The 24,301-nt window shown below is 41.8% G+C and overlaps 1 protein-coding gene across 3 annotated transcripts in view; it reads left to right on the top strand.

Moving 5' to 3' along the window:
- The first annotated feature begins 2,603 nt into the window (after positions 1 to 2,603).
- LOC115163737 (myelin-associated neurite-outgrowth inhibitor) overlaps positions 2,604 to 24,301 on the top strand; it is a 46,040-nt gene continuing 24,342 nt past the window's right edge. For all 3 annotated transcript variants that reach the window (XM_029715893.1, XM_029715892.1, XM_029715890.1), the window contains exon 1: positions 2,604 to 2,790. The gene's annotated coding sequence lies outside the window, so the exon portion shown is untranslated. The remainder of the gene's footprint in view (positions 2,791 to 24,301) is intronic.

The following is a 24,301-nucleotide window of genomic DNA, read 5'->3' as shown; positions in this document are numbered from 1 at the left end:
CCCTTTACGTTGCTGCTACTCTCTGTTGATTATCTTTGCATAGTCACTTTAACTCTACCTACATGTACATATTACCACAAATACCTTGACTAACCGGTGCCCCCTCACATTGACTCTGTACCGGTACCCCCTGTATATAGCCTCCACATTGACTCTGTACCGGTACCCCCTGTATATAGCCTCCACATTGACTCTGTACCGGTACCCCCTGTATATAGCCTCCACATTGACTCTGTACCGGTACCCCCTGTATATAGCCTCCACATTGACTCTGTACCGGTACCCCCTGTATATAGCCTCCACATTGACTCTGTACCGGTACCCCCTGTATATAGCCTCCACATTGACTCTGTACCGGTACCCCCTGTATATAGCCTCCACATTGACTCTGTACCGGTACCCCCTGTATATAGCCTCCACATTGACTCTGTACCGGTACCCCCTGTATATAGCCTCCACATTGACTCTGTACCGGTACCCCCTGTATATAGCCTCCACATTGACTCTGTACCGGTACCCCCTGTATATAGCCTCCACATTGACTCTGTACCGGTACCCCCTGTATATAGCCTCCACATTGACTCTGTACCGGTACCCCCTGTATATAGCCTCCACATTGACTCTGTACCGGTACCCCCTGTATATAGCCTCCACATTGACTCTGTACCGGTACCCCCTGTATATAGCCTCGCTACTGTTATTTAACTGCTGCTCTTTCATTATTTGTTACTTTTATTTTTTTACTTATATTTTTTACTTAACACTTATTTTTCTTAAAACTGCATTGTTGGTTAAGGGCTTGTAAGTAAGCATTTCACGGTAAGGTCTACACCTGTTGTATTGGGTGCATATGACAAATACAATTTTATTTGGTATGTTAGCTAGTTACCTAACGTTAGTTGGCTACTAACACATCAAACTTGCCAGGCAGTATATTAAGTATCTGCTATCTAACTAACTACCCAAGGAAGAAGAAGAAGAAGAAAGCAAGAACCGTGGTCAGGAAAAGAAGAACATCAGGACGAAGCAGCCGCTTTATAAGTGGGATGTACTGTTGAGCGCTACATCCTGAGGAGTTCGTGCTGATTGTACAGAGATTGTGACAGCCGGTTAAATGGCATCCCTTGAGAAGGCAAGAACAAGATGTATGTCAGGAGAAGTGCAGTATTATCATAAGGAGACGTATACTTTGGAAAACAGAGGAGGAATGGAGGAGGTCTAAGAGAGAGAGAGAGAGAGAGAGGAAGAGGGTGAGCTTGAGTCAGTTAAAAATGGTGGGAAAAAGGGAGATGGTTTGTTAAAGAAGAATGGTAGAAAGTGTAAGCAGAGTGAGCTGAAGACAGGACGAGAAATGGAAGTGAATGATGTCGACGTATCGGAGGTGGTAGGTGTGGTGAAGTTCTCGGGAGCCCGAGGCTTGCACCAGGGGTCAGGATAAAGATGAGTCTATGACAGTAGGAGTGAAGTTTTTGTTAAAAGTGGACCCTTGCCTTTTGACTGATTTATTTGTGGCTTCTGGGTGGATGAAAACAGAGTTGGGTGCTGTGGAATCGGTGAGGGTAATCAGAAGTGGTCTTGTGAAATTGTTTGTGTTTCTGCTGGTCAGGGGGAGCAGGTGCTCCTTGTTAAACGAATGAGGACGAGAGGTGAATTGTTTTGCTCTCAAGGAAAGGGCACCATTGAGAGGAGTGAATACTGGGGTAGGGGTAAATGTGAAAGGAGTGAATACTGGGGTAGGGGTAAATGTGAGAGGAGTGAATACTGGGGTAGGGGTAAATGTGAAAGGAGTGAATACTGGATTAGGGGTAAATGTGAGTGGAGTGAATACTGGGGTAGGGGTAAATGTGAGAGGAGTGAATACTGGATTAGGGGTAAATGTGAGTGGAGTGAATACTGGATTAGGGGTAAATGTGAAAGGAGTGAATACTGGGGTAGGGGTAAATGTGAGAGGAGTGAATACTGGGGTAGGGGTAAATGTGAGAGGAGTGAATACTGGGGTAGGGGTAAATGTGAAAGGAGTGAATACTGGGGTAGGGGTAAATGTGAAAGTTGACCAACTGAAGGGGAAGATTAGTGGTGTTTGTGATGCTCGTCGTTTGGTGCGACGCAGACAGGGTGGCGTGAGTGGTGAAACAGAAGAGTCGTTGTCTGTCCTTTTGAGTTTTCATGTTGTCTTTGCCTGAAAAAGTTATGTTAGGATATATAAGTTAGCCCATATGAGCTTTTGTACCGAATACATTATGTTGTGACAAGTGTCAAGTTTATGGGCATGTGGCAGCAATCTGTAGGAGGGAGGATCCTAGGTGTGAGAAGTGTGCAGAAGGGCATGAGACAAAGGAATGTGTAGCATTGGGGAAAGTAGTGGTATGTGTTAATTGTAGGTGTGCCCATGGGACTGGGAATCAGAAATGTCCTGTGCGAGAGAGGCAGGTTGAGGTTTGCAGAAGTTGTCTTCAAAATGAGTTACTTCCAAACTGATATAGTTATACTCACTTTAAATCTGAAGTTGTAGTTCTAGAGGCGGTGTAATTTTGCGAGCCTGAAAAGCCCATCAACGTCCAATGTTTGCCTGCTGCTGGCCCCTCGCTCCCCCCAGTCCCCCATCCCTCCCTCCCTCTCTCGGCATCCCCATCCCCCATTCCGCGGTGTTCCGAACGCCGCTTCAAGCTCCAAATCGCTGTAGTGAGAAACTAGAGCACCGACACCGTTTACATTGCCAGTGCCAGCGAGTTTGAAGATACCTGAACAAAATAAGGAATTTAGAGAGCCACATTTGTCAATCAGACATTGGTAAGGATCACCCGCTAAATGTTGTTGTTGTGTCATCTATACTCTTTCCCCTTTTTCCCGTCAATTGTCCGACACGGATATGGCATGGTACTCGGAAAATACAATGATGATGGAGGATAGCTAGCATTAGCGAGCTAGCTAGCCTAGTTGGTGGACAAAAATAACAGTTCAGTGATGGACTTGATAGCTAGCTACTTGGTGTGACGAAATGTAATGCATTTCCTCCAGCGTTTGGGATAAAATAGCTCGTCAATCTAGTTATCGATTGACAGATTGTAAGAGAAGGGACAGTGTGTGACTGATACAACCATGTTAGTAAACGTGATGGGATACAGTATGCTAGCGTTGGAATTGTCTAGTGCCTAGCTAGTTTTCAATAACTCGCTAGTCACGCATTTTTCATTCCACGCAGCGCAGTAAAGAACAGAGTGGTTTTTCAAAATGGTGTCTAAAGCTTATGTGTCCATGTTTGTCAAACCATCTCTGTTCTGTTTTAATAATGTTGGAATGTAACTCGCTTAAACCGTTGTTGTGGATGTGGGTTTTTAGCTAAATCACTTTCCCAAAGCGCTTTGTCAAAAATGAAATTACATTTTTTGTTTACCGTCCTCAAACCAGCAATAGCTGAAGTGGCCATTGCGTTGTTCTCATTTAACAGATTTAACAAGGCAATCAGCAATTTCAGATGCGAGTTAAAAGAGAAACGGTAACAGCCCGAATCCTTTCTGGATTATTGTATTGACGTGAGCCTAATCTGCGAATTTCGGATTATCCGCTTTATAATAGAGATTTATCGCTGGTTTTGTGACTACTGGCTGGCGTTATAACCCGCGTTGGAATTTGTGCAATCAATCACGACAATCATAATAATTAGGACATGTAATTAGGACATTTTGTCTATATATGGTTTAATAATTATGCCAAGTAATAATGTTATAACACATCACTGAAAATCATTCATGGCCCAAGCAGTATTGACAACACAGGCGTCTAGCTATCGCAAATGAAGTGGGACAATTAATGTCATTGTGCCTTTTATTCAGAACTGCATACCTCGACACAAAGTAAAGACCCTGTATTGACAGCCATTAAAATATGCGCTATAGAGAAAGTGGACGGCACTCAAACTACAATGATTTAACCCGATACATCCTGAAACCACGTGTAGGCCTACCTTTGTGTGCATCGTGAGTTATAAACTGTTGTGTGCTTGAATGGTAGGGCAGCACAAACAATGCAGCCATAAAAGTGTCACAGGCAGGGAGAAGGATAAGGGCCTACAGGACTGCAGACGGGAATAGACTGCTATCTGATCATTCTGCTTGTGAACAGAACCAGTGGGTCAGTACAGGCCGTTTACTCTCAATTCAGGAGGAATCATCCCATCAGAGGCAGCATAATTACTTAGTCCTCTTTGTGTATTGAATGAATGCTCAACTGTCAAGGCCTGAAAGATGTGTATTTCAACAGCTTCCTGACTTCAGAGCATTATTGTTGATGTCTTGTTTTGATCTCTAGGGTTGTGTGTTTGGATATTACAGTGGCAGGTCGATTTTGAAATAGGCTAAATCATCAATATCTGTAGAAATGATTTGACAGAAGTGTTGACAGAATGTTCATTCCAGTTTTTCTCCATTATGTCCTTTGACTGCTTTTTAATTTTTAGGTGAAACGATGCTGTCATTGGGTGTCAGTGTCCTCAGTATCATTTGTTGTAGTGCAAGACGTGTGTGCTTCTTGACTCGTGTGTGTGTGTGTGTGTGTGTGTGTGTGTGTGTGTGTGTGTGTGTGTGTGTGTGTGTGTGTGTGTGTGTGTGTGTGTGTGTGTGTGTGTGTGCCAGGATCAAACAATCCTGTGTGTCTTTCTGTTCTCGTGGCGGAGGTGCCAGAGTAGAAACTGGAAGCTAGCAGGGCTATGAGTGCATTTCTCTGTGTTCTCACTCTCAACAATCTGTGTGTGTGTGGCCCTAGTTCTGATCCAGGATCATTTGTTTCCTGTGTTATTCTTTTTACACCTGGAAGTAATCCCATGGCTAGTCCAGTCAGGTGTCACAACGTGTGCTGGCCCACCCCTGTGCCTTGTTATCTCTTGCCCTAGCTGACAGTGCTGCTTCTTCTTGGTGACTGTGTAGTGTCTGCCAAATCAGAGTTTAATGGAAAATGCCTCTATGTCCTCTTACATTGTGAGAGGTTAGTTCTGGCCTAGACCGTATTCTCTGTGGTATCCCCAAAAGGTGAGCTTGTCCCACCAGACGGACAGAAGTGCTGAAGTCCAAGGCCAGGTCTGTGAGTCAGTCATGCTGTCCAGCCATGCTGTGACCAGTTGGCTAGTCATCTGTTTAGTCTGCTCTCTGAGACACTACTACAGAGAGGTGTGTGTCTAGGGATTCCCTATATTTTCTCTAGTAACACCAACTACATCCTGGTACATCCCTTGTGGCGCTGGACAACATGACCAGGAAGGTTTTTAATTTAGCGGCCATTTGAGAAATGTACCAGACACGTATTCATTGGGTGTGTAACCCATTAGTGCATCCACGCACAGTGATCACAATGACAGAAATCACATGTAGATTATGGTAATTCATCTGAACAAAAACATGCAACTCCTGTAATGAGGCGAACAGTACTACATAGAGCCATGACTACATGGAACTCTATTCCACACCAGGTAACTGATGCAGTAGAATCAGATTTTTAAAAACGTATAAAAATACACCTTATGGAACAGCTTGGACTGTGAAGCAACACACAAATGCACAGACACATGCATACACACACATGATAAAATATGCACTATACACACACGTACGCATGGATTTTGTGTTGTTGAAATGTGGTAGTGGAGTATTGGCCTGAGGGCACACACTTAGTGTGTTGTGAATTCTGTAATGAATGTATTGTGATGTTTTTAAAATTGTATAACTGCCTTCATTTTGCCGAACCCCAGGAAGAGGCAGCAGCTAATGAGGATCCATAATAAATCATTAAATGAACCTAGGCTACACTTGTGAGAAACACGTTTTGGTTATTTCAGTCCATTTACAAGTCTAGTCTATTTTTAGTTGGCAATGGTAATGGAAGTTCATTTTAGATTTGTATAATTTTCATTTAGATTTACATATAATTTTTATTAATCACATGACAATGATATACTTCGACTTTATTATAAAATAAATGAATACTGTTCCTCGGAAATGTTCATATGAAAGTCATAACTAGCACGCAGATAGGTGGAAATGGTAAGATAAATTGGCAGAATCTGAAAGCACCAGCCTCTGCCATATGGACACATTGATTCACCGTAATCATTTTTATTTTAGTAGGCAGGTCAGTAGCCCAGAGCAGTAGGCCTTTAGTTGATTGTTAGCTTTTATGTTTTTATCATTTAATTAAGATTTTTAGGATTAACCACGTGACAATGATTTTGAGGATCTAAAAACGTTATTATTGAAATGCACATATGAAATCAGAACTGACACGCAGACTGGTAGAAATGCTAGGATAAATTGTATGCTTCCCCAAACTTGAAACTCACCCGCCGTCTATGAAGTCTTTATAAAATAATTGCCTACACCTTTCTATGGTCGGATTTTCAAACAATTAACCTGTCTGGGGTATGTGGGACGATTTCGTCCCACCTACGTAACAGCTACTGGAATTCCAGTGGCGCGATTTTTGAATCGTTAGAAATACTATAACTTCAATTTCTCAAACATATGACTATTTCACAGCTATTTAAAGACAAGAATCTCGTTAATCTAACCCCACTGTCCGATTTCAAAAAGGCTTTACAACGAAAGCAAAACATTAGATTATGTCAGCAGAGTGCCCAGCCAGAAAAAATCAGACAGCCATTTTTCAAGCTAGCATATCATGTCACATAAACCCAAACCACAGCTAAATGCAGCACTAACCTTTGATGATCTTCATCAGATGACACACCTAGGACATTGTGTTATACAATACATGCATGTCTGTTCAATCAAGTTCATATTTATATCAAAAAACAGCTTTTTGCATTAGCATGTGACGTTCAGAAAACGCATAACCCCCGGCAAACTTCCGTTGAATTTACTAACAGTTTGCTAAATTACTCACGATAAACGTTCACAAAAAGCATAACAATTATTTTAAGAATTATAGATACATTACTCCTCTATGCACTCGATATGTCCGATTTTAAAATAGCTTTTCGGATGAAGCACATTTTGCAATAATCTAAGTACATAGCCCGGCATTACAGGGCTAGCTATTTAGATACCCACCCAGGTCAGCATCCACCAAAATCACATTTCCTATAAGAAAAATGTTCTTACCTTGCTTGTTCTTCATCAGAATACACTGCCAGGACTTCTACTTCAATAACAAATGTTGGTTTGGTCCCAAATAATCCATCGTTATATCCAAACAGCGACGTTTTGTTCGTGAGTTCTAGAATGCTTCTTCCCGGTTTCGCGCATGGCGCATTGGCGTGTCAAAAATGTCTAAATATTCCATTACTGTACTTCGAAGCATGTCAACCGCTGTTTAAAACCAATTTTTATGCCATTTATGTCGTAGAGAAGTGATAATATTCCGACCGGGAGTATGCATTGAGCCTAAACAGCCGAATAAAATTTCTCCTCAGAAGCGACTCATGCACGCGCATCATTCAAAGGTCCTCGGAGCATCCACTTACAAAAGGCGATAATATGTTTCAACCTGAGGCTCCCTCGTAAACCTTCAGTTATTTCGCGGGCTCTGAGAGCCTATTGGAGCCCTGGGAATTGTCACGTTACAGCTAAGATCCTTACTTTTCAATAAAAAGATGCAAGACGCACGACTCCTTGTCAGACAGGGTACTTCCTGCTTGAAACCTTGTCAGGTTTTTGCCTGCCATAGGAGTTCTGTTATACTCACAGACACCATTCAAACAGTTTTAGAAAATTCAGAGTGTTTTCTATCCAAACCTGAACAATAATATGCATATTCTAGCTTCTGAGTTGGTGTAGGAGGCAGTTAAAAATGGGAACATATTTTTCCAAAATTCTCAATACTGCCCCCTAGCCCAGACAGGTTAAGTATGTTTTCAAAATGCATACTGCCTCTAGCTCATATTATAAAGTGGTGGGTGAAACGCTGATGGCTGACCTAATGTTGTTTTTCCTCCCGGATCGGATACAATTTATCCAATGTTCATTTTTATTTAACGGCCAAAAGCCGTCAGTTACCGCCTGAAACCCTAAATCAGGACACCCCATAAGCATAAAGAATAGGACTATTGATGTTAGTCTAGACCCCTGTTTTTAAAGAACCCCAAGAGTTAATATTTGATTCACACATTTCTGTCCTACCCTCATTCATGTTCTCTGGTGGAGCCATGCTGGCTCCCAGTATTTTTTTAGCAGGCCCACAGGCCCAGCCCTGGGCTGGTCTAAGTGGAAGCCATCTAGGGGCCTGTTTGATTTATAATTGATTAGTGCAGCTTCATCTCATCTTCTTTAGCTGTCCTTCCCAGAATATGACAGCTTCAGGCTCCCTGCTTTTCCAAACAGGAATAAATTAGCTCCCCTCTTGAATCAAACCAAATCCAAGTTTATTGGTTGCGTACACACATTTGCAGATGTTATCACAGGTGCAGCGAAATGCTTGTTTCTAGCTGTACCCTAGCAATACAAAACAATATGCACATCATCCAAAAAGGAAGTAAAAAGAAGGAAATTAAGAAATGTCAGAGCGAGCACAGTCAGAGTCCGGAATATATACAGCTCTAGAAAAAATTAACAGACCGCTGCAAAATTCTCAGTTTCTCTGGTTTTACTATTTCTAGGTTTGTGTTTGGGTAAAATGAACATTTTGGTTTTATTCTATAAACTACTGACAACATCTCTCCCAAATTCCAAATAAAAATATAGTAATTTAGAGCATTTATTTGCAGAAAATAAATGTCGGACCTGCAGTAATGCAAAGAAAATAAGTTCATATTTAAACAACACAATACTCATGTTTTAACTTAGAAAGAGTTCACAAATCAATATTGTGGGCAGAACTGAAAAAGCGTGTGCAAGCAAGGAGGTCTACAAACCTGACCAGCTCTGTCAGGAGGAATGGGCCAAAATTCAGCCAATTTATTGTTGGAAGCTTGTGAAAGGCTACCTGAAACGTTTGACCCAAGTTAAACAATTTAAAGGCAATGCTACCAAATACTAATTGAGTGTATGTAAACTTCTGACCCACTGGGAATGTAATGAAAGAAAGAAATACTTATCTACTATTATTCTGACATTTTACATTCTTAAAATGAAGTGGTGATCCTAACTGACCTAAAACAGGTTTTTTTTACTAGGATTAAATGTCAGGAATTGTGAAACTGAGTTTAAATGTATTTGGCTGAGGTGTATGTAAACTTCAGACTTCAACTGTACATACATACATACATACATACATGCATACAAACAGTGCATTTGGAAAGTATTCAGACCCCTTCTCTTTTTCCACATTTTGTTACATTACAGCCTTATTGTAAAATGGATTCCATTTTTTCCCCCCTCATCAATCCACAGACAATACCCCATAATAACAAAAACCAAGCCATGATGTTGAAGGATTTTTGATTTGAATTGTCCTTAGAGTTGCGCCGCCTTCACCACTGTCTGTGTGAAGGGACCGTTTTAGGTCATCAGTGATGTGCACGCCAAGAAACTTGAATCCTTTGACCCTCCCCACTGCGGCCCCGTGAATGGGGGCGTGCTCTCTCTGCAGTCTCCTGCAGTCCACGATCTCCCACATACGTATCGTGTCTGAGCCCTTGAATTGCGACTCCACTTCCCTGTACTGTAGCCTCTGCCATTTGGAGGTCATAGCTGGTCTGTTTGTGCACGTCCATGTTTCCAGTCACCTTGCATTGGTTAAAAGCCGCGGTTCGTGCTTTGTTTGGCATGAATGCTGCCATCTATCCATTGTTTTTGGTTTGGGTAAATTTTAAACCTCAGTGGGAACAACATAATCTATGCACTTCCTGATGAACCCAGTCACCGGGTCAGTGTATACATCGATACTATTCTGAGGCGACCAGGAACATCGCTTCGATCATGCGGACTGGGAATTCTACAACGCAGTGGCAATGACCAAAGAACATTTTCTAATGAGGCAATGCGGTCGGCTTTTGATGGTGAGTTATTCTGCGCAATGGACAGAGAACCCAGCTGTCTGAATGGACAGGGACGAATTATCCTGAGAGAACCATGATTCCGTAAAACAGAGTATGTTACAGTCCCTGATGTCTCTCTGGAAGGAGATCCTCGCCCTGAGCTTGTGTAATTTATTGTCCAGGGACTGAACTTTAGCGAGTAATATGCGGTGGATGGTTTGCAAACCGCCTGAGTCTGACTAGGGCCCCACTTCTTCCTCTTCTCCGGTGTCAGCGTTTTGGTACAGCCCCCGGGATGAATAAAGCTGCCTTGGGAAGTTCAAACAGGATCCAGGTCAGGGAAGTTGAATTTCTACTTGAATTACTGGTGAGTGACTGCCAATCTAATGTGCAAAAGTTGCTTTCAGCTGTAGGTAATAATATAATAATACAAGACATGTTCTTAGCAAATAATATAAGAAATAACTAAACAAAAAAAATACTGCAAAGTTGTCTGTCGGCACCTTGTCATTTTGATATCGTTGAACATGGAACTTGGAACAGAATGTAAGCAGCTAGACTATAAAGTTAATATCTATTTCTGGATCAGAGACGTAATCACGTCTGTAATAATCATCTCTCTTAATCCACTTGATGGATGAACAAGAAAGTGTGTGTGTGTGTAACATAACTGTAGTACAGTGCTACTGATGCTCTAGAGCCCAGGGTTATTTCTGAGACGGAGGAGTGGATGTGACTAGTAGTACGTCATTGTGCCCAGATAGCAGATGCTGGGGGGGGGGGGGGGGGAGAATTGTACGTGATAGGTTTATATTCTTTCACCATAATCACCCCTTCCAACTACCCTCTTCACCCTCCCCCTCCATAGCTACCAACTAGGCCCACTAGAGAACCGTAGGCCAGTTTTTTTTTTTACCTCTCTGGGGTATGTGGGACGCTATCGTATGTGGGACTCGCCAACAGCCAGTGAAATAGCAGGGCGCCAAATTCAAAACAACAAAAATCTCATAATTCAAATTTCTCAAACATACAAGTATTATACACCATTTTAAAGATAAACTTCTCGTTAATCCAACCACAGTGTCCGATTTCAAAAAGGCTTTACGGCGAAAGCATACTATTAGATTATGTTAGGACAGCACCAAGAAAAACCACACAGCCATTTTCCAAGCAAGGAGAGGCGTCACAAAAACCAGAAATACAGCTAAAATTAATCACTAACCTTTGACGATCTTCTTCAGATGACACTCCCAGGACTCAATGTTACAAAATACATGTATGTTTTGCTCGATAAAGTTCATATTTATATCCAAAAATCCCATTTTACATTGGCGTGTAATGTTCAGAAATGTTTTGCCTCCAAAACTGCCGGTGAATGAGCACATCAATTCACAGAAATACTTATCATAAACGTTGATAAAATATACAACTGTTATGCATAGAATTAAAGAAACTTCTCCTTAATGCAACCGCTGTGTCAGATTTCAAAAAAGCTTTATGGCAAAAGCACACTTTTCAATAATCTGAGTACAGCACTCAGTCACCAAAACAAGCCATACAGATACCCGCCATGTTGTGGAGTCAACAAAAGTCAGAAATAGCATTATAAATATTCACTTACCTTTGATGATCTTCATCGGAATGCACTCCCAGGAATCCCAGTTCCACAATAAATGTTTGTTTTGTTTCGATAAAGTCCATATTTATGTCAAAATACCTCATTTTTGTTTGCGCGTTCAGTTCACTATTCCAAATGCAGAAGGCGCATGCACTAAGTCCAGACGAAAAGTCAAAGTTGCATTACAGTTTGTAGAAACATGTCAAACGATGTATAGAACCAATCTTTAGGATGTTTTAATCATAAATCTTCAATAATATTCCAACCGGACAATACCTTTGTCTTTAGAAATGAAAAGGAACTCAGCTCGCTCTCACCGTGACTGAGCTCATGGCATTTTTCCAGACACCTGGTTCAAATAGCTCTTATTCTCTCCCCATTCACAGTAGAAGCCTGAAACAACGTTCTAAAGACTGTTGACATCTAGTGGAAGCCTTAGGAAGTGCATTTTGACCTCACAGACACTGTATATTGGATAGGCAATCACTTGAAAAACTACAAACCTCAGATTTCCCACTTCCTGGTTGGATTTTTCTCAGGTTTTCGCCTGCCATATGAGTTCTGTTATACTCACAGACATCATTCAAACAGTTTTAGAAACTTCAGAGTGTTTCTATCCAAATCTACTAATAATAGCTTCTGGGCCTGAGTAGCAGGCAGTTTACTCTGGGCACGCTTTTTATCCGGACGTGAAAATACTGCCCCCTACCCCAAAGATGTTAAACACCTGCTCATGCACACACACACACATAAACCCTAATAACCCCCCCACAAATACACACAAACCCTAACCCTAAAGTGTTTTTTTTTTCTTCCAGTGGTAGCTGTTAGCATGTAGCTATGCACATCACCAGGATAGGAACAGCTGCTCTCTCTGTTATTGTTGTGCCCCGAGGGCCAACGCACAGCTGAGTCTGGGATCAGGTGTGTTACACTTAATCGTGACCTCCTCATATGTCCAATCATGTGGTTCTGTGACATGGTAGTTGTGTGAATTGTAGCTCTGACACAAAGAAAGGTGTCGATCACTCATGATGCCTGTAGGAATTTAAAGATCTCTCCATCTGTTTTTGTTGTGTTGGTTCAGTGTGATTGTCCTGTGAAGAATAGTCTTTACAAATGGAGGTAGTGGGCTGCTGAATGGAGGGCTTAGGGGAAGAATGGGCTTTTCACAACCAAGGCACCAAAAACACTCAACATCAACCATTTTAAAACTAAGGGCTGTTCGGTAAAGACACTCCCATTTCCCTTGCCCCAGACACACACACTAATAGTCATACTCTGACACACATTCACTTCACCTGTCTTTCTTTCTGTTCAGACAGCTGGGAGGTACCATGGGGGCCTAGGATGGGACCCCCAGAGCTAGTTTAGCCACCTGTCCTGTCCACTGGTGTGTGTGTGAAGGGATGATTATTGTGTGTTCTGTTCATGTGTACTGAATGAGTGAAAGGAGAGGTGGAGGTAGGTTTCTGTGGAGAGGTGGAGGTAGGTTTCTGTGGAGGTAGGTTTCTGTGGAGAGGTGGAGGTAGGTTTCTGGGGAGGTAGGTTTCTGTGGAGAGGTGGAGGTAGGTTTCTGTGGAGGTAGGTTTCTGTGGAGAGGTGGAGGTAGGTTTCTGTGGAGAGGTGGAGGTAGGTTTCTGTGGAGAGGTGGAGGTAGGTTTCTGTGGAGAGGTGGAGGTAGGTTTCTGTGGAGAAGTGAAAGGAGAGGTGGAGGTAGGTTTCTGTGGAGAGGTGGAGGTAGGTTTCTGTGGAGAGGTGGAGGTAGGTTTCTGTGGAGAGGTGGAGGTAGGTTTCTGTGGAGAGGTGGAGGTAGGTTTCTGTGGAGAGGTGGAGGTAGGTTTCTGTGGAGAAGTGAAAGGAGGTGATGGAGGGAGGGAGAGGATGACTAAGTAAAAGGAGTAAGAGGATGGTAGACAGAAAGAGGGGAGGAGAAAGGAGGTGGTGTTGATAAGGAGGAGGTGATGGTAGAATGATGGGTAGCCGTTTCATTCCATTTTACAAGAGGTTTTCCCCTGTTTCCTGACTACTGAATTTCTGGCCAATTAATGAACAATAAACTATCAATTAGTCTAACTACCAGAGAGAAAAGAAAAAACACCCCTATTTAATGTTGGATTTGATTGGCAACAGTAATGGTAGCAGACTGTATGTGTGTGGAGGTATATTAGTGGTATCACAGTGGTTGGTTCCCACTGTGTTATTGAATTAGAAACACTGCAATTAGATTGTACTGACGACCTCCTTTATCAAGTATGAGCCAGCCGTCACCATGGATACGGGGGGGGCAAACGGGAAGGAGAGGAACCGAGAGAGAATATGGAAGGGGTAAACAGAGGGCGGAATATATCTGATTGATTGAGGTTGAGTGGGTTCCAATCAGTGACTCAGCCCTGCCATCTCTCCTCTTCAGTTCCACTCTCACTCATTCAATTCCAATCATGGAACCGGGGTTCTAGAGAACCAGACACTGTGCAGCTTCAAGCCCAGCATTAAAATACACGAGTCAACTAATTGTGTGTGTGTGTGTGTCAGTGGCTGCCTCTGAACCTGTCGTTTGGCCAGCGGTAGCTAGTTAACCAGCGGGACTGCACAGTGGAACACACAGGGTTCCCACCGAGTGACACAGACTCTTCTGGTCTGCTATGCTGCTACAGTGTTCCTCTCAGCAGTCAGCAGATGAATTATTTATACCTGGCCTTATTTATTCTCTCTCTCTCTCTCAATTTAAGGGGCTTTATTGGCATGGGAAACATATGTTAACATTAAATAGATAATAAACAAAAGTGAAATAAACAATACAAATTTAACCGTAAACATTTTTTATAAAAATGTGATAATTTATAATGACCTGGCCTGTGTCTCATAATGTGTCGCATTCCGTACAGAACCAGGCTAGTAATGTCTAGCCATCTCTTAAATGACCAGGCCCTTGTGTTCTTACATTGATTTGGATAGATTTACTGTAACCACAAAGAAAATCGTTTTTTTATTTTATTGCAGTTTTCAAAGTGCCATGTGTTATTTTCTGAGAAATCCTCTATAGGGCACCATTTTTAAAAAACGAAACTTTTTTTTATTTATTTCACCTTTATTTAACCTCTCTAGGGTATGTGGGACGAAATCGTCCCACCTACTCAACAGCCAGTGGAATCCCGTGGCGCGATATTCAAATACCTTAGAAATGCTATTACTTAAATTTCTCAAACATATGACTATTTTACACCATTTAACCTCTCTGGCGCATGTGGGACGAACTCGTCCCACCTACGTAACAGCCACTGAAATCCAGTGGCGCGATTTTTGAATCGTTAGAAATACTATTACTTCAATTTCTCAAACATATGACTATTTTACAGCTATTTAAAGACAAGAATCTCGTTAATCTAACCCCACTGTCCGATTTCAAAAAGGCTTTACAACGAAAGCAAAACATTAGATTATGTCAGCAGAGTGCCCAGCCAGAAATAATCAGACACCCATTTTTCAAGCTAGCATATCATGTCACATAAACCCAAACCACAGCTAAATGCAGCACTAACCTTTTATGATCTTCATCAGATGACACACCTAGGACATTGTGTTATACAATACATGCATGTCTGTTCAATCAAGTTCATATTTATATCAAAAAACAGCTTTTTACATTAGCATGTGACGTTCAGAAAAAGCATAACCCCCGCAAACTTCCGGGGAATTTACTAACAGTTTGCTAAATTACTCACGATAAACGTTCACAAAAAGCATAACATATATTTTAAGAATTATAGATACATTACTCCTCTATGCACTCGATATGTCCGATTTTAAAATAGCTTTTCGGATGAAGCACATTTTGCAATAATCTAAGTACATAGCCCGGCATCACAGGGCTAGCTATTTAGACACCCACCCAGGTCAGCCTCCACCAAAATCACATTTCCTATAAGAAAAATGTTCTTACCTTGCTTGTTCTTCGTCAGAATACACTGCCAGGACTTCTACTTCAATAACAAATGTTGGTTTGGTCCCAAATAATCCATCGTTATATCCAAACAGCGACGTTTTGTTCGTGAGTTCTAGACACTATCAGAATGCTACATCACGGTCTCGCGCATGGCGCATTGGCGTGACAAAAAATGTCTAAATATTCCATTACTGTAATTCGAAGCATGTCAACCGCTGTTTAAAACCAATTTTTATGCCATTTATCTCGTAGAAAAGTGATAATATTCCGACCGGGAATATGCATTGAGCCTAAACAGCCGAATAAAATTTCTTCTCAGGAGCGAATCGTGCACGCGCCTCATTCAAAGGTCCTCTGAGCCGCCACTTGCCAAAGGCGTTAATGTGTTTCAGCCTGAGGCTGCCTCGTCAACCTTCAGGTATTTCCCGGGTTCTGAGAGCCTATCGGAGCCCTGGGAATTGTCACGTTACAGCTAAGATCCTTACTTTTCAATAAACAGATGCAAGACGCACGACTCCTTGTCAGACAGGGTACTTCCTGCTTGAAACCTTGTCAGGTTTTTGCCTGCCATAGGAGTTCTGTTATACTCACAGACACCATTCAAACAGTTTTAGAAAATTCAGAGTGTTTTCTATCCAAACCTGAACAATAATATGCATATTCTAGCTTCTGAGTTGGTGTAGGAGGCAGTTAAAAATGGGCACATATTTTTTCCAAAATTCTCAATACTGCCCCCTATCCCAAACAGGTTAAAGACAAGACTCTCGTTAATCTAACCACACTGTCCAATTTCAAAAAGGCTTTACAACGAAAGCAAAACATTAGATTATGTCAGCAGAGTACCCAGCCAGAAATAATCAGACACCCATTTTTCAAGCTAGCATATAATGTCACAAAAACCAAAACCACAGCTGAATGCAGCACTAACCTTTGATGATCTTCATCAGATGACACTCCTAGGACATTATGTTATACAATACATGCATGTTTTGTTCAATCAAGTTCATATTTATATCAAAAAACAGCTTTTGACATTAGCATGTGACGTTCAGAACTAGCATTCCCACCGAACACTTCCGGTGAATTTACTAAATTACTCACGATAAACGTTCACAAAAAACATAAATTATTTTAAGAATTATAGATACAGAACTCCTTTATGCAATCGCGGTGTCCGATTTTAAAATAGCTTTTCGGTGAAAGCACATTTTGCAATATTCTGAGTAGATAGCCCGGCCATCACAGGCTAGCTATTTTGACACCCACCAAGTTTGGTACTCACCAAACTCAGATTTACTATAAGAAAAATGTTATTACCTTTGCTGTCTTCGTCAGAATGCACTCCCAGGACTTCTACTTCAATAACAAATGTTGGTTTGGTCCCAAATAATCCATAGTTATATCCAAACAGCGGCGTTTTGTTCGTGCGTTCAAGACACTATCCGAATGCTAAAGAAGGGTTACGAGCACGACGCATTTCGTGACAAAAAAATTCTAAATATTCCATTACCGTACTTCGAAGCATGTCAACCGCTGTTTAAAATCAATTTTTGTGCTAATTTTCTCGTAAAAAAGCGATAATATTCCGACCGGGAGTCGTTGTATCCGTTCAAAGACGATAGAATAAAAACATGGTGCCGTCTCGTGCACGAGCATGAGTCCCATTGTCCGCTGATAGACCACTTGCCAAACATGCAAATGTGTTTCAGCTTGGGGCTGCCTCGATATCATTCAGCTTTTTCCCGGGCTCTGAGAGCCTATGGGAGCCGTAGGAAGTGTCACGTTACAGCAAAGATCCTCAGTCTTCAATAAACAGAGACAAGAAGAACAAGATCTTGTCAGAGAGGGCACTTCCTGTAAGGAATCTTCTCAGGTTTTTGCCTGCCATATGAGTTCTGTTATACTCACAGACACCATTCAAACAGTTTTAGAAACTTTGGAGTGTTTTCTATCCAAAGCTAATAATTATATGCAAATTCTAGTTTCTGGGCAGGAGTACTAATCAGATTAAATCGGGTACGTTTTTTATCCGGCCGTGAAAATACTGCCCCCTAATCATAAGAGGTTAACACAGTGTCCAAAGAAGGGCCAGAAGTATACAGAATGGTGTTGTCTGCGTAGAGGTGGATCAGAGAATCACCTGCAGCAAGAGCGACATCATTGATGTATACAGAGAAAAGAGTCGGCCCGAGGATTGAACCCTGTGGCACCCCCATAGAGAGTGCCAGAGGTCCGGACAACAGGCCCTCCGATTTGACACACTGAACTCTGTCTGAGAAGTAGTTGGTGAACCAGGCGAGGCAGTCATTTGAGAAACCATGGCTGTTGAGTCTGCCGATAAGAATGTGGTGATTGGCAGAGTTGAAAGCCTTGGCCAGGTTGATGAATACAGCTACACAGTATTGTCTCTTATCGATGGCGGTTATGATATCGTTTAGGACCTTGAGCGTGGCTGAGGTGCACCCATGACCAGCTCGGAAACCAGATTGCAAAGCGGAGAAGGTACGGTGGGATTCAAAATGGTCAGTGATCTGTTTGTTAACATGGCTTTCAAAGACCTTAGAAAGCCAGGGTAGGATAGATATAGGTCTGTAGCAGTTTGGGTCTAGAGTGTCTCCCCCTTTGAAGAGGGGGATGACCGCGCCAGCTTTCCAATCTTTGGGGATCTCAGACGATACGAAAGAGAGGTTGACAGGCTAGTAATAGCGGTTGCAACATTTTCGGGCGGATAATTTTAGAGAGGGTCCAGATTGTCTAGCCCGGCTGATTTGTAGAGGTCCAGCTTTTACAGCTCTTTCAGAACATCTGCTATCTGGATTTGGGTGAAGGAGAAATGGGGGAGGCTTGGGCAAGTTCATGTGGAGGGTGCAGGGCTGTTGACCGGGGTAGGGGTAGCCAGGTGGAAAACATGGCCAGCCTTAGAAAAATGCTTATTGAAATTCTCAATTATTGCGGATTTATCGGTGGTGACAGTGTTTTCTAGCCTCAGTGCAGTGGGCAGCTGGGAGGAGGTGCTCTTATTCTCCATGGACTTTACAGTGTCCCAGAACTTTTTTGAGTTTGTGCTACAGGATGCAAATTTCTGTTTGAAAAAGTTTGCCTTGGCTTTCCTAACTGCCTGTGTATGTTGGTTCCTAACTTCCCTGAAAAGTTGCATATCGCGGCGGCTATTCGATGCTAATGCAGTATGCCACAGGATGTTTTTGTGCTGGTCAAGGGCAGTCAGGTCTGGAGTGAACCAAGGCCTATATCTGTTCCTGGTTCTACATTTTTTGAATGGGGCGTGCTAATTTAAGATGGTGAGGATAGCACTTTTAAAGAATAACCAGGCATCCTCTACTGACGGAATGAGGTCAATATCCTTCCAGGATACCCGGGTCAGGTCGATTAGAAAGGCCTACTCGCTGAAGTGTTGTTGGGAGCGTTTGACAGTGATGAGGGGTGGTCGTTTGACCGCAGACCCATTACGGACGCAGGCAATGAGGCAGTGATCGCTGAGATCCTGGTTGAAGACAGCAGAGGTGTATTTGGAGGGCAGGTTGGTTAGGATGATATCTATGAGGGTGCCCGTGTTTACGGATTTGGGGTTGTACCTGGTAGGTTCATTGATAATTTGTATGAGATTTGGGGCATCAAGCTTGATACCAAAAGAATACCACAAAAATATGAAAGCAATTACGACAAGGACTATGATTTTCCCCTGTTTTTTCAGGTTTCTGTTCTCAAAAACACACTTAATAGAAAAACAACAGTATTGGATGTTCTAAGTCCACAACAATGCTTAAACCACATCAAGGGACCATTGTTTGAGAAAATCTGAGATAGTTGCCCTTTAATACCGATGCACACCAGCCAGACAGTTGTGTTTGGCTAGCTGTGTTTCTGCAGCTCGCTTGTGATGGAGGTTTCAAAACAAATGGCCACTGGATTGATGCAAATAATCATGGCTCTGCCAGGTAGGCATAGGCTACCTTTTCATTGCATTTCATCTACCTGAAACCGGTAAGACCATCATTTTGCATCACTAACAGCTACACATAGTAGTAGATATAGGCCGTCCCCATTTAGTTGATTGTTTGGTTGATAGGCTGTTGGTTGAGAAGTGGCAAATATATTTAAAAAATGTGGCACACGAGACACCGGTCTTATTCATGCCTGTCTCCGTGGACTAATCCATTGTGGAGACTGCGAGGATGGTTCACCAGTACTACATTTACTGTTAATTGCCATAATTTTTAATCTACAATGTTTGTTTGGTTACAGTAATTTCTGTTAATGCATTCAATATTATTATTCCAGTCTTCCTGTTTTCATTGTCTGAGTAGACACTTTGTTTGCAGAGTGCACAACCTAAGCTACACTTGTAAGAAACATTTTTGTATTTTTTATTGTTATATAAAAAAATGGCACCCCTTTTTTCTCCCCAATTTTGATCTGGTCTCATAGCTGCAACTCACCAACGGGCTCAGGAGGCAAAGGTCAATTCATGCGTCCTCCGAAACATGTCCCGCCAAACCACGCTTTTTAACACCTGCCCCTTTAACCCAAAAGCCAGCTGCACCAATGTGTCGGAGGAAGCGCCATTCAACTGACAACCGATGTCAGCCTGCAGGCGCCCGGCCCGCCACAAGGAGTCGCTAGAGCGCGATGAGCCAAGTAAAGCCCCCCCGGCCAAACCCTCCCCTAACCCGGACGACGGTGGGCCAATTGTGTGCCCTCCTATGGGACTCCCGGTCACGGCCCGTTGTGACACAGCCTGGGATCGAACCCGGGTCTGTAGTGACTCCTCAAGAACTGCAATGCAGTGCCTTAGACCGCTGTGCCACTCGGGAGGCAGTTTTGGTTTATTTCGGCAAGCAAAAAAGTCTGTTTTTACAACCATTGAGAATGACAGTTCCTCAACGTAGCCTATTTGAAAAATCTTTCCAGCTCTCTCCCTTTCCATAACCAGTCACCATGAAAAGGGAAAAAATTTCATAAAATAGGCCTATCGGATTTCTTCTTATCCCTTGCGCAAATAGTCTACAGCAGTGTCTGTCAGTCTGTCCGAATGTCAATGGCGCGGGAAACTGAGTGCCCAGAATATTTTATGCAATGTTGCAAGTTTGCTAGCACAATCGAGCTGGACCAAGTTAATAGTTGTAACAATGTTTCAAGTTCCTTGCGGACAGGCCATGCTTAGCCAATGTGATTTATAGGATATTTATTATTTCAGAATTTTTTTCTACCTGCAGGCTGCTATGTATTTATTTTGTTGGTTTATGTAGGCAATTATTTGTATTTGTATTTAATTTTTATTTGTTACATTTATTTAACTAGGCAAGTCAGTAAATAAGAATTTGTTCTTAACTGACTTGCTTAGTTAAAAAAAAAAATTGTTTTATTATAAATTAAATTAAATTAAGCTGTTCCATGAAAATGTGCATATGAAAATCAAAACTGGCACACAGATCAGTAGAAATGGTAGGATAACTTGGCACTCCAAATGGAAAAGGTTGCCGACCGCTGGTGTAGCCTATTACCTGCAACTTTAGGAGCTTAATGGCAAAGACTAGCAGCAGCGGGAGGAGGGTAGGGAGCAGGCCTTTTTCCTTCTGGTTAGGCTATATTGATCTCTGGCTCCCTCTTTAGTCATTTGTGTGTCTTCATTTGTAATATCAGTGCTTAAAGCTTCAGACAAGCTCAGTAGCCTACATATAGTTCATTTTATTAAAACATTGGGTGTGTCTATATATGGAAAAATACACGTTAAAATAATTCTGCCAATCGATTGGTCGAAAGGACAGACGACGCTGTATACCAAGATTATTTTTTTTGTCAGGGACACATTATTTTTTACATTATTTTCACATTCTAAAATATGTCTGAATATTGTGGGCATTGCCTGACTAAATGGGCAACATGCCCCCGACACAAGCACACTAATGAAGTCTGTCTATGTGGTAGCTAGTCAGACTCACCATTTCAGATGTTGAAGAGTTATTGAGTGTGTCTGTATCATGTTTTAAAATGAGAAAGCGACCAAAAACCATGTTCCCTTTGTAATGTAACGCTTTGAATGGGAAACCAAGTTGAAGCCATCATTTTGATGTTGTCTTGCTCATGATAACTGCACATGGTTTTACAGCAACAGAGTAGCACAACACAAGCGGCGGGAAACAAACGAAAACGCTTACATATCTCATAAAAACTGATCAGAAATGAAATCACATAATTATAGTGGAGCAGTAGAACTTAAAAAGCGACTACCATAACTTCAGTGACTTTTCAAGGACCAAAGAGCCTAGAGGAAATGTCAGATTTTCAAGGTAAGCTATTCCATGATGACTAAATTGGGGATCACAAGTTTTCAACCAACACTTTGAACTTTTTAAATACCTGGTTTACATACCCATTCTTGCATTAGAATTTACTGGTAGATATCATAACTTGGAAACTCTTTCTTACTGCTTTCCTACCCCTACCGCTGTCAGTCTTCACTCCATGCAACAACCAGTTGTTTGAGAGCGGTGCATTCTCTCTGCCAGACGTTATCCAGGCTATATGTGTGCAGCGTGCGTGATAAATAACATAACAAACGAACAGCTTCGGCAATCCATCTGTTTTTTTTAATCATTTATATAGCCTAGATGTAAAATAGCATTATTACAATATTTTTTGGCCAAAGCTGGCCACTGACGAGGATGATCGACTGGCCCGGAGCGTTTCCAGATCCTTCTCTGTAGGCCGAGCCCTGACACACACAGACGGGCCATTCCCGTACCGTTGAAACCTCTTCAGAAAGTTGGTTTATTTTTGGCAATTGCACATTACCGATTTGAATAAATCATGATGATTTAAAAAAACTAATTGTGAAGCAAAATCTAATGTGAGCAGGTAAAACGTTAGAACCTGAGAGTAGTAGGCTGCTGGTGTCAATGGCATATGGAAGTCTTTATAAAACAATTGGCTCCATGGATACGCTTTGATTTTGGCTAGGCTATTTTGAAGCAAGGTTAAACATGCCTCATAATATGTATTAAAACGTTAAGTTGCTGTATGTTTTCAAAATTCATACTGCCTCTAGCTCATTGCAAAGTGGTGTGACTCGCTGATGAAGCCTGCCTTCTGACTATGCATTTGAATGGCGAATGGGAAGCACGCTTCAATTACCAGTTGAGAAATAAAAATAATAGGTATTTTTAATCGTGTCCCAAAAACTATTTTTAACACACAATTGCATTTGGAATTGTTGCCAAATGATTTGGGCTTAAAACCGCTGTCTGACAGATCCCCACTCCAAGACTCTGTATCTGTAGGATATGCACATGTGATAAATAAGATACTTAAAGAATATATACACGCGGCAATCTAATTACACAAAATTATGCAAATTAACCTCTCTAGGACCGGCGGGACAAATTCGTCCCACCTACGTAACAGCCAGTTGAATCCTGTGGCGCGATTTTCAAATACCTTTGAAATGCTATTACTTCAATTTCTCAAACATATGACTATTTTACAGCTATTTAAAGACAAGACTCTCGTTAATCTAACCAAAAAGGCTTTACAACGAAAGCAAAACATTAGTTTATGTCAGCAGAGTACCCAGCCAGAAATAATCAGACACCCATTTTTCAAGCTAGCATATAATGTCACAAAAACCCAGAAGACAGCTAAATGCAGCACTAACCTTTGATGATCTTCATCAGATGACACACCTAGGACATTATGTTATACAATACATGCATGTTTTGTTCAATCAAGTTCATATTTATATCAAAAACCAGCTTTTTACATTAGCATGTGACGTTCAGAACTAGCATACCCCCCGCAAACTTCCGGCGAATTTACTAACAATTTACTAAATTACTCACGATAAACGTTCACAAAAAGCATAACAATTATTTTAAGAATTATAGATACATTACTCCTCTATGCACTCGATATGTCCGATTTTAAAATAGCTTTTCGGTGAAAGCACATTTTGCAATATTCTAAGTAGATAGCCCGGCATCACAGGGCTAGCTATTTAGACACCCAGCAAGTTTAGCCTTCACCAAAATCAGATTTACTATTAGAAAAGTTTGATTATCTTTCCTGTTCTTCGTCAGAATGCACTCCCAGGACTTCTACTTCAATAACAAATGTAGGTTTGGTCCAAAATAATCCATAGTTATGTTCCAACAGCGACGTTTTGTTCGTGCGTTCTAGACACTATCCCAATGGTAAATAACGGTCATGCGCACGGCGCATTTCGTGACAAAAGATTTCTAAATATTTCATTACCGTACTTCGAAGCATGTCAACCGCTGTTTAAAATCAATTTTTATGCCATTTTTCTCGTAAAAAAGCGATAATATTCCGACCGGGAATCTGCAATTAGGTAAACAGCCGAAAGAAAATATATCACTGGGTCGACTCGGGCACGCGCCTAAGCCCTTTGTCCTCTGATCGGCCACTTGGCAAAGGCGATTATGTGTTTCAGCCTGGGGCTGCCTCGACATCGTTCAGGTTTTTCCCGGGCTCTGAGAGCCTATTGGAGCCGTAGGAAGTGTCACGTTACAGCTAAGATCCTGACTCTTCAATAAACAGAAGCAAGAACAACAACACCTTGTCAGACAGGCCACTTCCTGCATGAAACCTTCTCAGGTTTTTGCCTGCCAAATGAGTTCTGTTATAGTCACAGACACCATTCAAACAGTTTTAGAAACTTTAGGGTGTTTTCTATCCGAATCAAACAATTATATGCATATTCTAGTTACTGGGCAGGAGTAGTAACCAGATTAAATTGGGTAAGTTTTTTTATCCGGCTGTGCAAATACTGCCCCCTATC

The sequence above is a fragment of the Salmo trutta genome, chromosome 26 (assembly GCF_901001165.1).
Source record: "Salmo trutta chromosome 26, fSalTru1.1, whole genome shotgun sequence".
NCBI classification, from domain to species: domain Eukaryota; kingdom Metazoa; phylum Chordata; class Actinopteri; order Salmoniformes; family Salmonidae; genus Salmo; species Salmo trutta.
Note: the sequence above shows the minus strand (reverse complement) of the source record. Positions and strands in the feature narration are given on the sequence as shown.